The sequence below is a fragment of the Stegodyphus dumicola genome, chromosome 6 (assembly GCF_044657685.1).
Source record: "Stegodyphus dumicola isolate Sdum_Otavi_A_Nest chromosome 6, ASM4465768v1".
Lineage (NCBI taxonomy): Eukaryota > Metazoa > Arthropoda > Arachnida > Araneae > Eresidae > Stegodyphus > Stegodyphus dumicola.
The window spans coordinates 130,744,353-130,763,252 of NC_140773.1; positions in this window are offsets into that span (position 1 = coordinate 130,744,353).

The following is an 18,900-nucleotide window of genomic DNA, read 5'->3' on the forward strand; positions in this document are numbered from 1 at the left end:
TCGATGACTTCACAATGTTGTGTAGCTCCGGATGTCGAGTAGCATCTGGAAGTTCAGCACACACCAGCGAGTCGATGCACTCTGCATCTCTTATTTTGTCTTCTTCCGCTAAAAACAACAAAAGGTGCATATGAGGCAATCCTCTCTTCTGAAATTCGATGACGTGTATATCTGTAATGGTCGCACCTAAGATGTGATTCTTTGTCAAATCTTGCATCAAAGCCGTTTTCTTCAGGTCAAATACCCTCGAAACGATGTCCGGGCGATCGTGAGCCTTCTGTCCTGGGAATAAGTTTTCTGTTATTTCCGGCCATTTAGGGTTGCACGTGAAAGTCAAAAACAGATCCGGTTTACCAAAGTCGCGCACAATGGCCATCGAGTCCTAATAGTTTTGCTGCATGCAGCGAGGGCTTCCTATAAACGTTGACGGAAGTATAACCGGTATTCCAGGGCGGACGCCCGTCTCTTGACCAACTCTGTAAATGTGATCGGCAAGACCCATGTAAGTTTCCACTCTCAGATTCGTCTGATGGCTCCGGAGGTACGCAATCCTGTTGCCTTCAACTTTTACGTATGCATCCACGAGATACTGCTGAAACAATTTCCGGCCATACAAAATCGGGTTGTAGCAATCTCGTCGTACGGACACCCTGTGACTGTAAAACTGTAACTCTGTGTATTGCTGTCCGACTCTGAATCCTTGCTCGCCGTGAGGAAAGAAAAGTACGTACGTCATGGGTTCCAAGTTGGGATTTAAGGTACTGATGTTGATGAGACCGCCACCTCTCGGATGGATCACGATGTCTCGGTTTCTATGGAGGAGCGCCGTCCGTACTCTTGAAGACGACTGCAACTTCATTTTCTTTCGGAGCATTGTAACGCCCCTGTGCTCGCCTGAAGCAAAACTTTCACCCTTGATGTACATGCGGATATCCGCAGCAGTTTCGGCACCTTGCTCTCGTACAGTTTCTTCTTCGAATTCCTTCAGCATCTTGTAGGCTTCCGCATATGGATTAACGTTCCTTAAAACTGTGTCCAACTGTCTCAGGAGTTCGGCGTTCAGGGCAACATTTCCAAATATGTTCATTCTCTGCCTGAGGGCTTGATCCGAATCTAAAATGTACAGCTGAGCATACTGTTCTTGACCGGGATGAGGCGGATGAAGGTGGCTCGTTCGATGATATATGGCACCGTGAATCCTGAAGCAGTAGGGACCCGAACCCGAAGGCATTTCTATATTGGCACCCAATGAAGCAAAACTGAGCAGGCAGTTGTAAGTACGTATGTTGGCAAAAAACTCTTCAGAAAACGGGTGGTTCCCATTCATTAAATTGTGCCATTCTTCTGGATATCTTCTTTCAGCTTCGACAATTTTCCCATTGTTACAGCAGTGCATGTATCTTCCTCTTGCATTCCTTTCTCCCGTAAAGAACAATCCGTTGCAGAGATCGCAGGAAGCTTCCATTGAACCGGCGCTGTGTTGCTCAACATAAACTTCGAGTCCACATCTTCCTGCATTGTGAAGAGTGCTGCGTGAACGTTGTGCTGCATTCATGCGTAGCCTGTCTTCTCGTACGGACATTGTTTCTTCGGATAGGACTTGTCTGTGGCGTGCAGCGTCTCGCGTTCTTCGTGTAGCAGCGTCCTCTTCCGACTCTTTCGCTCGAACTTGACGATGACGATGAGAGTCCAGTCTGTGCCTCCTACTGGTTTCTTCTTCACTTTCTTGAGCACGTAAATTTTCTTGACATTGGGATTGCCTGCTGAGTCTCCTAATGGTTTCTTGTTCCGTTTCTGCAGCACGTAAATTTTCTTGATGTTGAGCTTTCCTGCCGAGTCTCGTAGCGGTTTCTTCTTCCGTTTCTTGAGCGCGTAGGTTTGCGTGCTCAGTCTCGCAGCAGTTTCTTCTTCATTTTCTGCAGCTCGCCGTAAACTCTGTGCTTCAGCTCTTCGTCTTCTTGATGCATCTCCTGTAATGCCTCTTTTCCGTTTCGGCATTTCAGTACGTTAAAAAAAGCACTACTAAAATATTAACTCGACTCAAAAAGTTGACTACGCAGATGAAAGAAAAAAATTGCTCATTAAACCAATACTGCTGGAAAAAAAATTAATGCATTCTATATGTATACAACACAAATTTTAAAATAATCCTAGACTAAATGAAAAATTTTCCACTTAAGAGCAAATTAATTTTAAAAAATCAAAAATGTAAAACAAAAACTTCCCTGTTAAAAAATTGCTGGCAAATAAGAAATAATATGGGTAATATTATGAAAAATTCCAAGCACAGATAAAAATTATGAAAATATTTCTAATAATTAGGTCAATCTGATAACAATGCACATAAACAGAAAATGAAAACCTAAACACAAAATAAATAAAAGGTATAAATACAAATATAAATTAGGAACTTCTGAAATCAATTCTGAAATTCAAATGACAAACCTAACAAAATAACAAATCTAATAAAATATAGAACATTCGATCGCCTTAAAACGATAATTGTTATCGCACACAGGAAAATGTCAAAAATATAAAATGTAAATGCAATTTATCGACCAACAATAACAGAAATATAAAACACGAATGAATAGATCTTTAAAAAAATACAAAATAATACATTAAATATATAAAAAGAGTCACCAAGTTAATGTTCCGAAGAATTCTCAAGTTCTAAACTAACAGGAGCATATAAAAGTCTAAAATACTACTTTAAATTACTAAAACTACAAATATAAATGCAAAAAACAATCAAATATCCTGTAAAAAGAAATAAAGATTAAGTGCAATGAGTAATAATAAGAATATTTACGAAATTTGAAATGCTGGAAAAAATTGCGACGGTCTCCTTCCAAATCCAAAATTCGTAAATAAATTTTTTGTTGCCAAACCAGGAAACTAAACTTTTGATTCTATTTGATCTGTTGCCAGACCGGGAAACAAAACTTTTTATTTTATCTATGACGTCATTTACTCGACTTATCAAGGGCATAAACCAATCTACATTCAACTAACGACAACTAAATGAAGAGAATGTTTCTATTTTTAGTTTTATTTTAGCTTTTCAGTTTATTCCTTTAAGTTATTTTAATTTTTTATTCTTAGTTTGTTAGTGGCGAACGGCCTTGGCGTTCCCATAGCATTTTTATCTCCGACGACTGCCGAGACTGTTGCCACTCGGAAGACTGAATGCCGAAATTATTGTTTTCGCAGTTTTTAATTAATAACTCCGCGGATTTTTGTCGTACGAAGATGGGACCGGTATCGATGGATTCGTTGATTTTTTTCGAATACGGGGATATGCGTTTCGAATTGCAACTCGGAGCCGTTCCGCAGATATTCGAGAAAAACGAATTTGGCACTCGGCCAAATCCCTAAAATAGGGGAAACCCGTGAAAGAAAGTGCAAAACGTAGGGAAATGTAGGGAGAAAATCAGTTTTTAATTAATATCTCGGCTAATTAAAGTCGCACGAAGATGCCGATGGTCAATCCGGCGAGCCACGGGCATTCTGAATCCAACGGTACCTTCCGCTAAGCTCTACACCCAGCCGTTCTTGAGAAGATGATGTTACAAACACACAAACAGACAGAGGCACACAGATTTTAATAGTATAGACTAGCGGGCAAGCCCGCCAGCTGAGCGGGCTGAAGCCCGCTTATCATTGTTCGTTTTTAAAAGATATCCTATGTTAAATTTGGCCGGTATTGAAAAGTTGAACCGAACTACCATTTTTTAGCGGCATTCCGCGGGCTTCCCCCGCTTTCTTCACCTATGCATCCAGAAGTTACCGCATACACTATACATATGCGGAAAATCACGAAAACACCCATGCTTCCAGCCCTTTCGCGGGTATTCGAAATTTGGACCGAAATACCAGTGTTCAGCGCTTTTGGGCGGGAGCCCGCCCAAAACAGTGTTCACGTGTGCATGCAAAAGATACTGCGTACACCGTACACATGCGTAAAATCACGAAAACACCCCTCCAGCCAGCCCGCTGCCGATTCGAAAGTTGGACCGAAATACAATTTTTCAGCGATTTTGCGCGTGCTGTGCCCGCTTTATTCACGTATGCATGCTGAAGATGGTGCATAAACGATACACATGCGTAAAATCACGAAAACAAACATGGAGCCTGCCTGTTCGCCGGTATTCGAAAGTTGGACCGAATTACCAGTGTTATGTGGCTTTGCGCGGGCTCTGCCCGCTTTATTCACATATACACCCAGAAGATACTCCATACACTATACACATGCGTAAAATCACGAAAACACCCATGGAGCCAGCCAGTTCGTCGGGATTCGAAATTACCGCATTACCAGAACCGCATTACCAGTATTCTGTGCCCGCTTTATTCACGTATGCATCCATGAGATACTTTATAAACGATACACATGCGAACAATCACGAAAACACCCATGCAGCCAGCCCGCTCGCCGAGATTCGAAAGTTTGAGCGAACTACCAGCGTTCAGCGGTTTTACCCAGTATCCGCGCGCTGTATTCACGTATGCATCCAAATTTTATATACAGTACCCCGGAATTCGAAAGTAGGACCGAAATACCAGTGTTCAGCGATTTTGTGGAGCGGGCTGCGCCCGCTTTATACACATAAGCATGGAGAGGATACTGCATAAACGATACACATGAGTTAAAGCAAGAAAACACCCGGGGAGCCAGCTCGTTCGCCGACACCGAAAGTTGGATCGAACTACCAGCGTTAAGAGGTTTTGAGCAGGCTGCGCCCACTTTTATCACATATGCATCCAGAAATCACTTTATACACTATACACATGCGGAAAATCAGGAAAACCCCTATGCAGCCAGCCCGCTCGCAGAGATTCGAATGTTTGACCGAACTACCAGTGTTCAGCGGTTTTACCCGGTATCCGCGCGCTGTATTCACGTATGCGACCAAATTTTATGTACAGTACCCCGGAATTCGAAAGTTGGACCGAACTACCAGTGTTCTGTAGTTTTGCGCGGGCTGCTCCCGCTTTATTCAAATATGCATGCAGAAGATACCGCATACACGTTACACATGCGAAAAATCCCGAAAACACACATTGAGCCAACACGGTCGCTTGGATTCGAAAGTTGGACCGAACTACCAGTAATCAGAGGTTTTGAGCGAATTTCGGCCGCTTTATTCACTTATGCATCCAGAAGATGCTGCGTACACGAGGCACATGCGTAAAATCACGCAAACACCCATGGACCCAGCCCGTTCGCCGGGATTCGAAATTAGGACCGAACTACCAGAGTTCAGCTTTATTCATTTATGCATCCAGAAGACACTGCATACACAACAGATATGCGTAAAATCACAAAAAACATGAGTGTAGCCTGCCTGCTCACCGGGATTCGAAAGTTACCGTATACCATCTCAAAGGAGCAAAGAAAAATCTTTAATCTAAAAAAAAAAAAAAAAAAAAAGTGTGAATTTAATTTTTATTGGTGCGAACTTATTTAAAATATCATTTGCATTAAAAGATAATATCTAAATTAAGTGCACGTATCTAATAACATAAAAAATATATTATTCCAAAAAATCAAATTTATTATTAAAAAAATAACAACATATTTTTAAAAAATAGCTTTTTCAGATTTTTTAATTAATATCCCAGCTGATTAAAGTTGTACAACTTCAAGAACGTCATCATTTAAATTTAATGTAATATAATAACTTTTATTCAATACCAATAAAAGAATTAACGTGACAATCATCCTAACCTGAAATTAAAAAAAAAATTGTGAAAAGCAGCTGTTTATTTAAAATGCCTTCATTAACGAAATAATTTTAAAATACAGTTAGGTAACATGCAATCGCGTGCTTTATTCAACTTTAGAATATAACCTTGATTTGTATCTGCGGCGATTCAAGAAACTGTTGCAATCGGAAAAATGAGCCCGAAAATTAGCGTTTTCACAGTTTTTAATTAATATCTCAGCTGATTAACGTCCTACGAAGATGAGAATGGTATCATTGGATTCGTAGAATTTTTTGGAATCCGCAGACACCTGCCTCGAATTCCAACTCAGCGCCGTTCCATAGATATTTAAGAAAAAAGAAATTGACACGTGACCTTTCGCCAGCACAAATCTCGAGCGGAAGCAATTGTCATCCCCCCGGAGCTTTCGAAAAAGCAATTTTATCTCAGCTAATTCCGAGACGGTTGCCACTCCGAAAAATGAAATAACGTTTTCGCAGTTTTTAATTAATAACTCCGCCGATTATTGTCGTACGAAGATGGGACCGAATTCGATGGATTCGTTGATTTTTTTCGAATACGGGGATATGCGTTTCGAATCGCAACTCGGAGCCGTTCCGCAGATATTCGAGAAAAACGAATTTGGCACTCGGCCAAATCCCTAAAATAGGGGAAACCCGTGAAAGAAAGTGCAAAACGTAGGGAAATGTAGGGAGAAAATCAGTTTTTAATTAATATCTCGGCTAATTAAAGTCGCACGAAGATACCGATGGTCAATCCGGCGAGCCACGGGCATTCTGAATCCAACGGTACCTTCCGCTAAGCTCTACACCCACCCGTTCCCGAGGAGATGATGTTACAAACACACAAACAGACAGAGGCACACAGATTTTAATAGTATAGACTAGCGGGCTGAAGCCCATTACTTCAGGGGATGGATGCCTTCGTGGTATTCGAAAATTGGACCTAACTACCAGTGTACAGCGATTTTACATTTGCTGCGCCCGCTTTGTTAAAGTATGCATGCAGTATTTTCTCCATGCGGAAAATCACGAAACCACACATGCAGCCAGCCCGCTCGCTGGGATTAGAAAGTTTGACCGAACTACCAGTGTTCAGCGATTTTACCGCTCAGCTGCTTGTACGAAGTGTAATCGCGAAAATTTTCGGGTGTGATATTCCAACAGTATACTCGTTGTTAAAATTCCTTTATTTAAATTCTTTTTGGTAAACTCCAACTGCTGTCTATATATTTTATTCTTAACATCTCTTTTGTAATTATGTTTCATAACAGTAAATATATACTGGCATTTAAATGCCTTTAAAATAGTAGAAAACATTTAAAAGCATTATGTTACAATTTTTTCATGCTCGGAAGTAATACTTTTAACTGCGAGCAAACCTTTGATCTTAGTCGTAACTGTAACTGCTTTCGGCGGCGTTTGTTTACATTTTTCAAGCGTGGGTTTTCGAGCTGATCAGTTTTCGTCAGTTATCTTTGTTTACCTTCTAAAAATGTTCTTCGAAGGGTCTTCTAAGACTCTTGATAATATTTTAGTCGTGAATTTGTTCTATTTTGATTATACTGGTAAATTTTTTTTTTTTTACTTATGCTATCATAATGCATACTATTAGCAAGTAGTATCATAAACCCAAAGCATCAGCGGTTCTAAAATAAAACTCGTGCATGTGTGAAGAATATTCATGGCAGATGGTCATTTGTAGATGCTGTTACCGCAGAAAAAATTGCTGACACTTAAAATTTAGCGGATATGACAAATGATAAAAGTCCAGCGTGAAAATCAATTGTGAATACAACTGCGAGTGTAAAGGCAGCTGAGTTGAAAACAACTTTTCAATCTACATCAAATTCTAATCAAAATTTGATTGAAAAGTGTTCCTATATTTTAATGAACAGCGAAATGTTTGTTGCATAATGCTACAACAGTTCTTCAGATGTAATATGAAAGGGAATGTTTGGCTGTTGAACTCGTTTGCAAATTGTGTAAGAAGGTGTTAATTTTAAAAAATCAAAAATTGTAAAACCAAAACTTGCAGATTATAAAATTGCTGGTAAATAACAGAATGTTAAATAATAATATGTGCAATGCTATGGAAATTCTAAGAACAGATAACAATTATCAAAATATTTTGAATAATTAGGCAACGACCACAGGAAGTGTCATTTTTACTTCCGTGTGTAATGTAGTGGTGTAGCGTATTCAGCTACGGCAAAGCACTCAGGTGCAATCTGCCTAAGGGGAGGGATGCCTTCTTGTCGGCTTTTTAAAGGAAAGTGGCATGGGGAAAATAACAAAAACACCCATGCAGCCACCCCATTCACTGGGATTCGAATGTTGGGTGTTTGTAAAAGACGCAACTTTGTGGAACAAACTCATTTGCTCATTACAGTCCTATCCCTCGAGTATATCAAATATCATGTGAATCATGCCCATGTCTTGCATCTGCTGCACACCTTGTTCCATCATTGTGTGGATATAGCTCATATTGTGTCAATAGTGTTGTATGTGTCCAATATCCCCTGTATATACATTTGAAAATATATATGTACATACATATAAACCAAATTAGTTAGTCGCCTGTTTTTATCGCATTCAAAATAAATAAATAACAGAAAATAATTTTTAAAATCTACCGAGTAAGTATTGCAGATGGGTGGGCTGCACCCACTCAATTCTTTGCTGGTGTCTAAAATAGTTTCTGTGTGAAATTTGTGGAAATATTTTGTATTTAAATCAAAAACAGAAAAATAATTTTAAATCTATGATTAAAATTGTTTTTCTCACTTTCATTATTATTAACACGAAACTGAAGGGACTGAAGAATTTTTTCGTGTTAAAGAATATTGAAAAAAAAAAAAAAAAAAAAAAAAAAAAAACATATTTTCAACAAAATTAAGTTTATTAGAGTACATTTTATTTGCACAGATATGCATATAGGCATGTATTTAATAAAAAATCAATGAAACAAAATCATCCACAAGAACTGCATTATTCATTTCGTTTTCTTTGTCGGAATCTGCATCAATGATATTTTTTTAGCTTTGAACAAACTCCAAAATATCCTTGTCTCCAATTATTTGGGACTGTACACACATTATCATCAACTACTGCAACTGTTGTTCTTTGGATAACACAGTAGGGCAGCACACAGAAACTTTTCCAAACGTTTCATAAAATGTCAGTCGTGTGAACCCGTAAAATATTTTACTGTACCTATGTCTATAAAAGACACAACTTTGGGAAAGACATTACAGGCCTATCCCTTGAGTATATTAAATATCATGCAAAACAAAATATTTTATATGAATGAAATCAGTTATTGCGTCAATAGTTCAAAGAAAAACAGAAAATAATTTTTAAAATCTACCGAGTAAGTACGCCAGATGGGCGAGCTACAATCCGTATTTATCTGAAAAGAAATAATAATAATAATAATAATTTCTTAGTTATAAGTTTATATTAAACACAAAAACTTGAACAGAAAAAAAAAATGTAAACAGAAAAAATTGGTGGGCTTTTGACGGCATAAACTGCCTGACACCTGGGGTCTCCTCTGCAACCTCATTGACCAGGGGTTTTTTTTTTCTCCCAGGTATCAGCCCCTTCCCTGGTCTGCTGTTACAGAATCATAGACAAAATTGCATCACTATATATAAATATGTATATATATATATATATATATATATATTGATGCAATTGTATATACATATATACACACACGCACAATTAAGATATATATATATTTGTATGTGTTTACAAAAATGCAAGCAATGAATAAGAAAAATTATTTACAAAAATTTACATGTTCTATGTACACCTGAAAAGAAAAACATTTTAATTTGAATGAAATCATTTCTATATACACCTGAAAAAAAGTATTTACAAGTTCTATGTACATCTGAAAAGAAATGTATAAAAACATTTTAATTTGAATCAAATCATTTCTATATACACCTGAAAGAGAAATATTTTTATGTGATTGAAATCAGTTCCATAAATACCTAAAAAAGAAAAATACATAAAATGTTTTAAAATTAATGAACGCAATTGTATGTAGACCTGAAAAGGAAAATTTATAAAAAATATTTACAACATTGAAAAAATAATACAGCTTCCTATTGCCTAACTACTACAAATTCCACTTTGTAACAACAGACATAAAAGCCGACTAATGCATAATTCTCAAACTGTTTCAGCTTCATCTGGACTTGCTTCAATTTATCCCAGTCATCCAAAAACCTCAAATCTTTTTCATTTTTGCTTTGGCTTGATTAACTTCATTTTGTGTTGCAAAAATCTCACTGTTCCAATGTCTCGAGTAACTTTTTTACTGCAGAACCTCCCTGTAAACAATATTTCTTGTGAATACTTTAGAACATGCGGGCATCAAACGGCCTTGCTTCTTGGTGTCTTTCACTAAAACACGAACATTCCTCATAGACGAACATCTTGAAAAAGCTACGTAAAGCATTCCATGACTGAAAACTGGTTGCGGTAAATAAATCCCAACTTTCTTAAGTGTCTGTCCCTGTGACTTATTAATAGTCATACAAAATGCAAGCCTGATGGGAAACTGTCTTCGCTTGAGCTGAAAGGGGAGGTTTGAATCTGATGGTGAAAGTTCAACACGTGGAATGAAAACTCTCGATCCAGCATTCTGTCCAGAGATGACTTCACAATCTAAAACGTTTGGCATAATTCTCTTCACAATGAGCCTTGTTCCGTTGCAGAGTCCAACCGATGGATGTAGATTTCGTAGAAGCATAACTATAACTCCAACTTTCAAATTCAGACGATGAGGTGGCATTCCAGAAGGCGTCAGGCTGTGGATGAAATCCAGCTGATACGTTTCTTGTTCTTCTTCGTCATCGCAAATAACCGAGTCTGCACTGTAGTGCGTGAAAACTTGACCTGGAAACGTGGAAAGAATTTCTTCATTAAGCTTCAGAGCTTCCTCGTTCTTTGGACATAAAATCGCTTTACTGGCCAAGTCTTGTAAGTCGAATTCATTACCGCAGCCAAACATTTCTTCTACTATCGATCTGTTGACCACACACAAAGATGGAATTTCGATAATGTCTTCGTCCAAGCCACTGTCATTTCTAAGACGACCGTCTCCCAACTGCAGAAGCCATTCTGAAAATTCTTGTTCTTCCGGATTCAATCGCATATTGGTGGAAAGCGTGCACTGTTTGAAATGTGGCCACAAAAAGGAATTCCTGATGCAGCTCTCGATCGCAGAAGTTCGGTTTCCGTGTGGGACAACAGGTAATGTTTGTCTCCAGTCACCTCCTAAAACTAAGGTTTTACCGCCAAAAGGAACATCCAGTCCGGTCAAGTCTCTCAGCAATCTGTCGACAGCTTCCAAAGCATAATGAGGCGTCATGGTGCATTCATCCCATATGAAAAGTTTCGCAGTCTTCAAGTACCTTCCCTCAGCGCTATCTTGTCTCACACGGCACGAAGAAGTTTCCAGAAGTGGAACGGGCAACTTGAAAGTAGAGTGTACAGTTCTTCCACCGGTCAACAGCACAGCAGCAATACCTGTCCACGCAACGGGAATGGCAACGTGGCCCGTTCCTCGAACAGCATGAAGGATCGTCCTAAAAAGGAAAGTTTTTCCAGCTCCGGCAAACGCATTAACACAAAATGTCTTCGGTGTGTTAGGATTCTCATCTCGTACAGCTTCCAAAACCAAGTCGTAAACTAATTTCTGTTCAGGATTCAACATCCCGTTCAACACTTCGGCTTGTTCGTTTTCATACTGGACATCGAACTGCGGGACTTCGAGAGAAACAGCATCAGTCAATGTTGGTTGCGGGAGACCAAGAGAACATAGCGAAACATTGTGCACTTCTAACTGGTCTTATATACTTCTCAGTGCAATGCTGAAACTGTCTTCTAAGGAGTAAGATCTCGCAAAATGTTCAGAAAGGGACTCTTTGAATTCATTCCACAAAGCGACGGGTTCCGCAGGGTTGCAGAAAACACAGATGAAGCAAAAAAGCTGTCTTAGCTGCGGTGGCATTTGAAAAGCTGATGCTTCTGCCAGAGTATTTTTCCATTCTTCGTCGTCTTGCAGCAGATGCCTTGCACGGCAGGCTTCCTTGAACGTTGAATACTCCACACCTTCGTAAGTTCTTAAGTCGGCAAAACTCTTCGCTCCTTTAACGTGACACAGCAGCAACCTCAGATGGAAACGCTCAACATCTTTCGGGCTAACAGAATACATTCTTGAAATGATGTAATCTCCAAGTCTAACTCGTGTCTGCCAGGCATGATTCCTCCAGGTGAAATGTTTAGGAATTTCGGCATACAGGTAACCATTCGCTTCGGGAACTGTCCTGTTCAGTTCAAACCATCCGGTGAGCATGGTATTTTTCTCGGCAGCTCTCTGGAAAGCATTCCTTTCTTCGGATTCGGCAAAATAGACGGGCTGCAGGTTTTCCAAATGAACCGGTAGTCGTATGATGGAGTGCGACTTAGAATGCATTCTTTTTTCAAACAGCCTCCACGCTGCTTCAGGGGCAGACACGTATCTTGCATTTAAGAAGCATTTGATCTCGTCCCACATTAAAGTTCTATCTCCAGATTCTTCCAGAACAACTTTAGCTGCATCATGACCCTTGTACACGTATTTGAACAAATACTTCACCGATTTTATGGAGCTGCATACTTCAACGTTTATGTGGGCGTTGTACTTTTTCGATAAATACGGATTGTAAGGAACGACCCATCTGTTATCGATGGCATGACCCTTGATCACGATAAAGTTTCCATCGTCCCTTCTTCTGTAGAGTGGGTAGCCATTCACGTTCTCTTTAGTTTCTGCCTGAAACGGTTTCGGAAATCCTTTCGAACATACACCATCACTCATGCAGGGAGAGTTTCTATTCAGTTCACTGCAGGGTCCGTGAATCATCGATGACTTCACAATGTTGTGTAGCTCCGGATGTCGAGTAGCATCTGGAAGTTCAGCACACACCAGCGAGTCGATGCACTCTGCATCTCTTATTTTGTCTTCTTCCGCTAAAAACAACAAAAGGTGCATATGAGGCAATCCTCTCTTCTGAAATTCGATGACGTGTATATCTGTAATGGTCGCACCTAAGATGTGATTCTTTGTCAAATCTTGCATCAAAGCCGTTTTCTTCAGGTCAAATACCCTCGAAACGATGTCCGGGCGATCGTGAGCCTTCTGTCCTGGGAATAAGTTTTCTGTTATTTCCGGCCATTTAGGGTTGCACGTGAAAGTCAAAAACAGATCCGGTTTACCAAAGTCGCGCACAATGGCCATCGAGTCCTAATAGTTTTGCTGCATGCAGCGAGGGCTTCCTATAAACGTTGACGGAAGTATAACCGGTATTCCAGGGCGGACGCCCGTCTCTTGACCAACTCTGTAAATGTGATCGGCAAGACCCATGTAAGTTTCCACTCTCAGATTCGTCTGATGGCTCCGGAGGTACGCAATCCTGTTGCCTTCAACTTTTACGTATGCATCCACGAGATACTGCTGAAACAATTTCCGGCCATACAAAATCGGGTTGTAGCAATCTCGTCGTACGGACACCCTGTGACTGTAAAACTGTAACTCTGTGTATTGCTGTCCGACTCTGAATCCTTGCTCGCCGTGAGGAAAGAAAAGTACGTACGTCATGGGTTCCAAGTTGGGATTTAAGGTACTGATGTTGATGAGACCGCCACCTCTCGGATGGATCACGATGTCTCGGTTTCTATGGAGGAGCGCCGTCCGTACTCTTGAAGACGACTGCAACTTCATTTTCTTTCGGAGCATTGTAACGCCCCTGTGCTCGCCTGAAGCAAAACTTTCACCCTTGATGTACATGCGGATATCCGCAGCAGTTTCGGCACCTTGCTCTCGTACAGTTTCTTCTTCGAATTCCTTCAGCATCTTGTAGGCTTCCGCATATGGATTAACGTTCCTTAAAACTGTGTCCAACTGTCTCAGGAGTTCGGCGTTCAGGGCAACATTTCCAAATATGTTCATTCTCTGCCTGAGGGCTTGATCCGAATCTAAAATGTACAGCTGAGCATACTGTTCTTGACCGGGATGAGGCGGATGAAGGTGGCTCGTTCGATGATATATGGCACCGTGAATCCTGAAGCAGTAGGGACCCGAACCCGAAGGCATTTCTATATTGGCACCCAATGAAGCAAAACTGAGCAGGCAGTTGTAAGTACGTATGTTGGCAAAAAACTCTTCAGAAAACGGGTGGTTCCCATTCATTAAATTGTGCCATTCTTCTGGATATCTTCTTTCAGCTTCGACAATTTTCCCATTGTTACAGCAGTGCATGTATCTTCCTCTTGCATTCCTTTCTCCCGTAAAGAACAATCCGTTGCAGAGATCGCAGGAAGCTTCCATTGAACCGGCGCTGTGTTGCTCAACATAAACTTCGAGTCCACATCTTCCTGCATTGTGAAGAGTGCTGCGTGAACGTTGTGCTGCATTCATGCGTAGCCTGTCTTCTCGTACGGACATTGTTTCTTCGGATAGGACTTGTCTGTGGCGTGCAGCGTCTCGCGTTCTTCGTGTAGCAGCGTCCTCTTCCGACTCTTTCGCTCGAACTTGACGATGACGATGAGAGTCCAGTCTGTGCCTCCTACTGGTTTCTTCTTCACTTTCTTGAGCACGTAAATTTTCTTGACATTGGGATTGCCTGCTGAGTCTCCTAATGGTTTCTTGTTCCGTTTCTGCAGCACGTAAATTTTCTTGATGTTGAGCTTTCCTGCCGAGTCTCGTAGCGGTTTCTTCTTCCGTTTCTTGAGCGCGTAGGTTTGCGTGCTCAGTCTCGCAGCAGTTTCTTCTTCATTTTCTGCAGCTCGCCGTAAACTCTGTGCTTCAGCTCTTCGTCTTCTTGATGCATCTCCTGTAATGCCTCTTTTCCGTTTCGGCATTTCAGTACGTTAAAAAAAGCACTACTAAAATATTAACTCGACTCAAAAAGTTGACTACGCAGATGAAAGAAAAAAATTGCTCATTAAACCAATACTGCTGGAAAAAAAATTAATGCATTCTATATGTATACAACACAAATTTTAAAATAATCCTAGACTAAATGAAAAATTTTCCACTTAAGAGCAAATTAATTTTAAAAAATCAAAAATGTAAAACAAAAACTTCCCTGTTAAAAAATTGCTGGCAAATAAGAAATAATATGGGTAATATTATGAAAAATTCCAAGCACAGATAAAAATTATGAAAATATTTCTAATAATTAGGTCAATCTGATAACAATGCACATAAACAGAAAATGAAAACCTAAACACAAAATAAATAAAAGGTATAAATACAAATATAAATTAGGAACTTCTGAAATCAATTCTGAAATTCAAATGACAAACCTAACAAAATAACAAATCTAATAAAATATAGAACATTCGATCGCCTTAAAACGATAATTGTTATCGCACACAGGAAAATGTCAAAAATATAAAATGTAAATGCAATTTATCGACCAACAATAACAGAAATATAAAACACGAATGAATAGATCTTTAAAAAAATACAAAATAATACATTAAATATATAAAAAGAGTCACCAAGTTAATGTTCCGAAGAATTCTCAAGTTCTAAACTAACAGGAGCATATAAAAGTCTAAAATACTACTTTAAATTACTAAAACTACAAATATAAATGCAAAAAACAATCAAATATCCTGTAAAAAGAAATAAAGATTAAGTGCAATGAGTAATAATAAGAATATTTACGAAATTTGAAATGCTGGAAAAAATTGCGACGGTCTCCTTCCAAATCCAAAATTCGTAAATAAATTTTTTGTTGCCAAACCAGGAAACTAAACTTTTGATTCTATTTGATCTGTTGCCAGACCGGGAAACAAAACTTTTTATTTTATCTATGACGTCATTTACTCGACTTATCAAGGGCATAAACCAATCTACATTCAACTAACGACAACTAAATGAAGAGAATGTTTCTATTTTTAGTTTTATTTTAGCTTTTCAGTTTATTCCTTTAAGTTATTTTAATTTTTTATTCTTAGTTTGTTAGTGGCGAACGGCCTTGGCGTTCCCATAGCATTTTTATCTCCGACGACTGCCGAGACTGTTGCCACTCGGAAGACTGAATGCCGAAATTATTGTTTTCGCAGTTTTTAATTAATAACTCCGCGGATTTTTGTCGTACGAAGATGGGACCGGTATCGATGGATTCGTTGATTTTTTTCGAATACGGGGATATGCGTTTCGAATTGCAACTCGGAGCCGTTCCGCAGATATTCGAGAAAAACGAATTTGGCACTCGGCCAAATCCCTAAAATAGGGGAAACCCGTGAAAGAAAGTGCAAAACGTAGGGAAATGTAGGGAGAAAATCAGTTTTTAATTAATATCTCGGCTAATTAAAGTCGCACGAAGATGCCGATGGTCAATCCGGCGAGCCACGGGCATTCTGAATCCAACGGTACCTTCCGCTAAGCTCTACACCCAGCCGTTCTTGAGAAGATGATGTTACAAACACACAAACAGACAGAGGCACACAGATTTTAATAGTATAGACTAGCGGGCTGAAGCCCATTACTTCAGGGGATGGATGCCTTCGTGGTATTCGAAAATTGGACCTAACTACCAGTGTACAGCGATTTTACATTTGCTGCGCCCGCTTTGTTAAAGTATGCATGCAGTATTTTCTCCATGCGGAAAATCACGAAACCACACATGCAGCCAGCCCGCTCGCTGGGATTAGAAAGTTTGACCGAACTACCAGTGTTCAGCGATTTTACCGCTCAGCTGCTTGTACGAAGTGTAATCGCGAAAATTTTCGGGTGTGATATTCCAACAGTATACTCGTTGTTAAAATTCCTTTATTTAAATTCTTTTTGGTAAACTCCAACTGCTGTCTATATATTTTATTCTTAACATCTCTTTTGTAATTATGTTTCATAACAGTAAATATATACTGGCATTTAAATGCCTTTAAAATAGTAGAAAACATTTAAAAGCATTATGTTACAATTTTTTCATGCTCGGAAGTAATACTTTTAACTGCGAGCAAACCTTTGATCTTAGTCGTAACTGTAACTGCTTTCGGCGGCGTTTGTTTACATTTTTCAAGCGTGGGTTTTCGAGCTGATCAGTTTTCGTCAGTTATCTTTGTTTACCTTCTAAAAATGTTCTTCGAAGGGTCTTCTAAGACTCTTGATAATATTTTAGTCGTGAATTTGTTCTATTTTGATTATACTGGTAAATTTTTTTTTTTTACTTATGCTATCATAATGCATACTATTAGCAAGTAGTATCATAAACCCAAAGCATCAGCGGTTCTAAAATAAAACTCGTGCATGTGTGAAGAATATTCATGGCAGATGGTCATTTGTAGATGCTGTTACCGCAGAAAAAATTGCTGACACTTAAAATTTAGCGGATATGACAAATGATAAAAGTCCAGCGTGAAAATCAATTGTGAATACAACTGCGAGTGTAAAGGCAGCTGAGTTGAAAACAACTTTTCAATCTACATCAAATTCTAATCAAAATTTGATTGAAAAGTGTTCCTATATTTTAATGAACAGCGAAATGTTTGTTGCATAATGCTACAACAGTTCTTCAGATGTAATATGAAAGGGAATGTTTGGCTGTTGAACTCGTTTGCAAATTGTGTAAGAAGGTGTTAATTTTAAAAAATCAAAAATTGTAAAACCAAAACTTGCAGATTATAAAATTGCTGGTAAATAACAGAATGTTAAATAATAATATGTGCAATGCTATGGAAATTCTAAGAACAGATAACAATTATCAAAATATTTTGAATAATTAGGCAACGACCACAGGAAGTGTCATTTTTACTTCCGTGTGTAATGTAGTGGTGTAGCGTATTCAGCTACGGCAAAGCACTCAGGTGCAATCTGCCTAAGGGGAGGGATGCCTTCTTGTCGGCTTTTTAAAGGAAAGTGGCATGGGGAAAATAACAAAAACACCCATGCAGCCACCCCATTCACTGGGATTCGAATGTTGGGTGTTTGTAAAAGACGCAACTTTGTGGAACAAACTCATTTGCTCATTACAGTCCTATCCCTCGAGTATATCAAATATCATGTGAATCATGCCCATGTCTTGCATCTGCTGCACACCTTGTTCCATCATTGTGTGGATATAGCTCATATTGTGTCAATAGTGTTGTATGTGTCCAATATCCCCTGTATATACATTTGAAAATATATATGTACATACATATAAACCAAATTAGTTAGTCGCCTGTTTTTATCGCATTCAAAATAAATAAATAACAGAAAATAATTTTTAAAATCTACCGAGTAAGTATTGCAGATGGGTGGGCTGCACCCACTCAATTCTTTGCTGGTGTCTAAAATAGTTTCTGTGTGAAATTTGTGGAAATATTTTGTATTTAAATCAAAAACAGAAAAATAATTTTAAATCTATGATTAAAATTGTTTTTCTCAATTTCATTATTATTAACACGAAACTGAAGGGACTGAAGAATTTTTTCGTGTTAAAGAATATTGAAAAAAAAAAAAAAAAAAAAAAAAAAAAAAACATATTTTCAACAAAATTAAGTTTATTAGAGTACATTTTATTTGCACAGATATGCATATAGGCATGTATTTAATAAAAAATCAATGAAACAAAATCATCCACAAGAACTGCATTATTCATTTCGTTTTCTTTGTCGGAATCTGCATCAATGATATTTTTTTAGCTTTGAACAAACTCCAAAATATCCTTGTCTCCAATTATTTGGGACTGTACACACATTATCATCAACTACTGCAACTGTTGTTCTTTGGATAACACAGTAGGGCAGCACACAGAAACTTTTCCAAACGTTTCATAAAATGTCAGTCGTGTGAACCCGTAAAATATTCTACTGTACCTATGTCTATAAAAGACACAACTTTGGGAAAGACATTACAGGCCTATCCCTTGAGTATATTAAATATCATGCAAAACAAAATATTTTATATGAATGAAATCAGTTATTGCGTCAATAGTTCAAAGAAAAACAGAAAATAATTTTTAAAATCTACCGAGTAAGTACGCCAGATGGGCGAGCTACAATCCGTATTTATCTGAAAAGAAATAATAATAATAATAATAATTTCTTAGTTATAAGTTTATATTAAACACAAAAACTTGAACAGAAAAAAAAATGTAAACAGAAAAAATTGGTG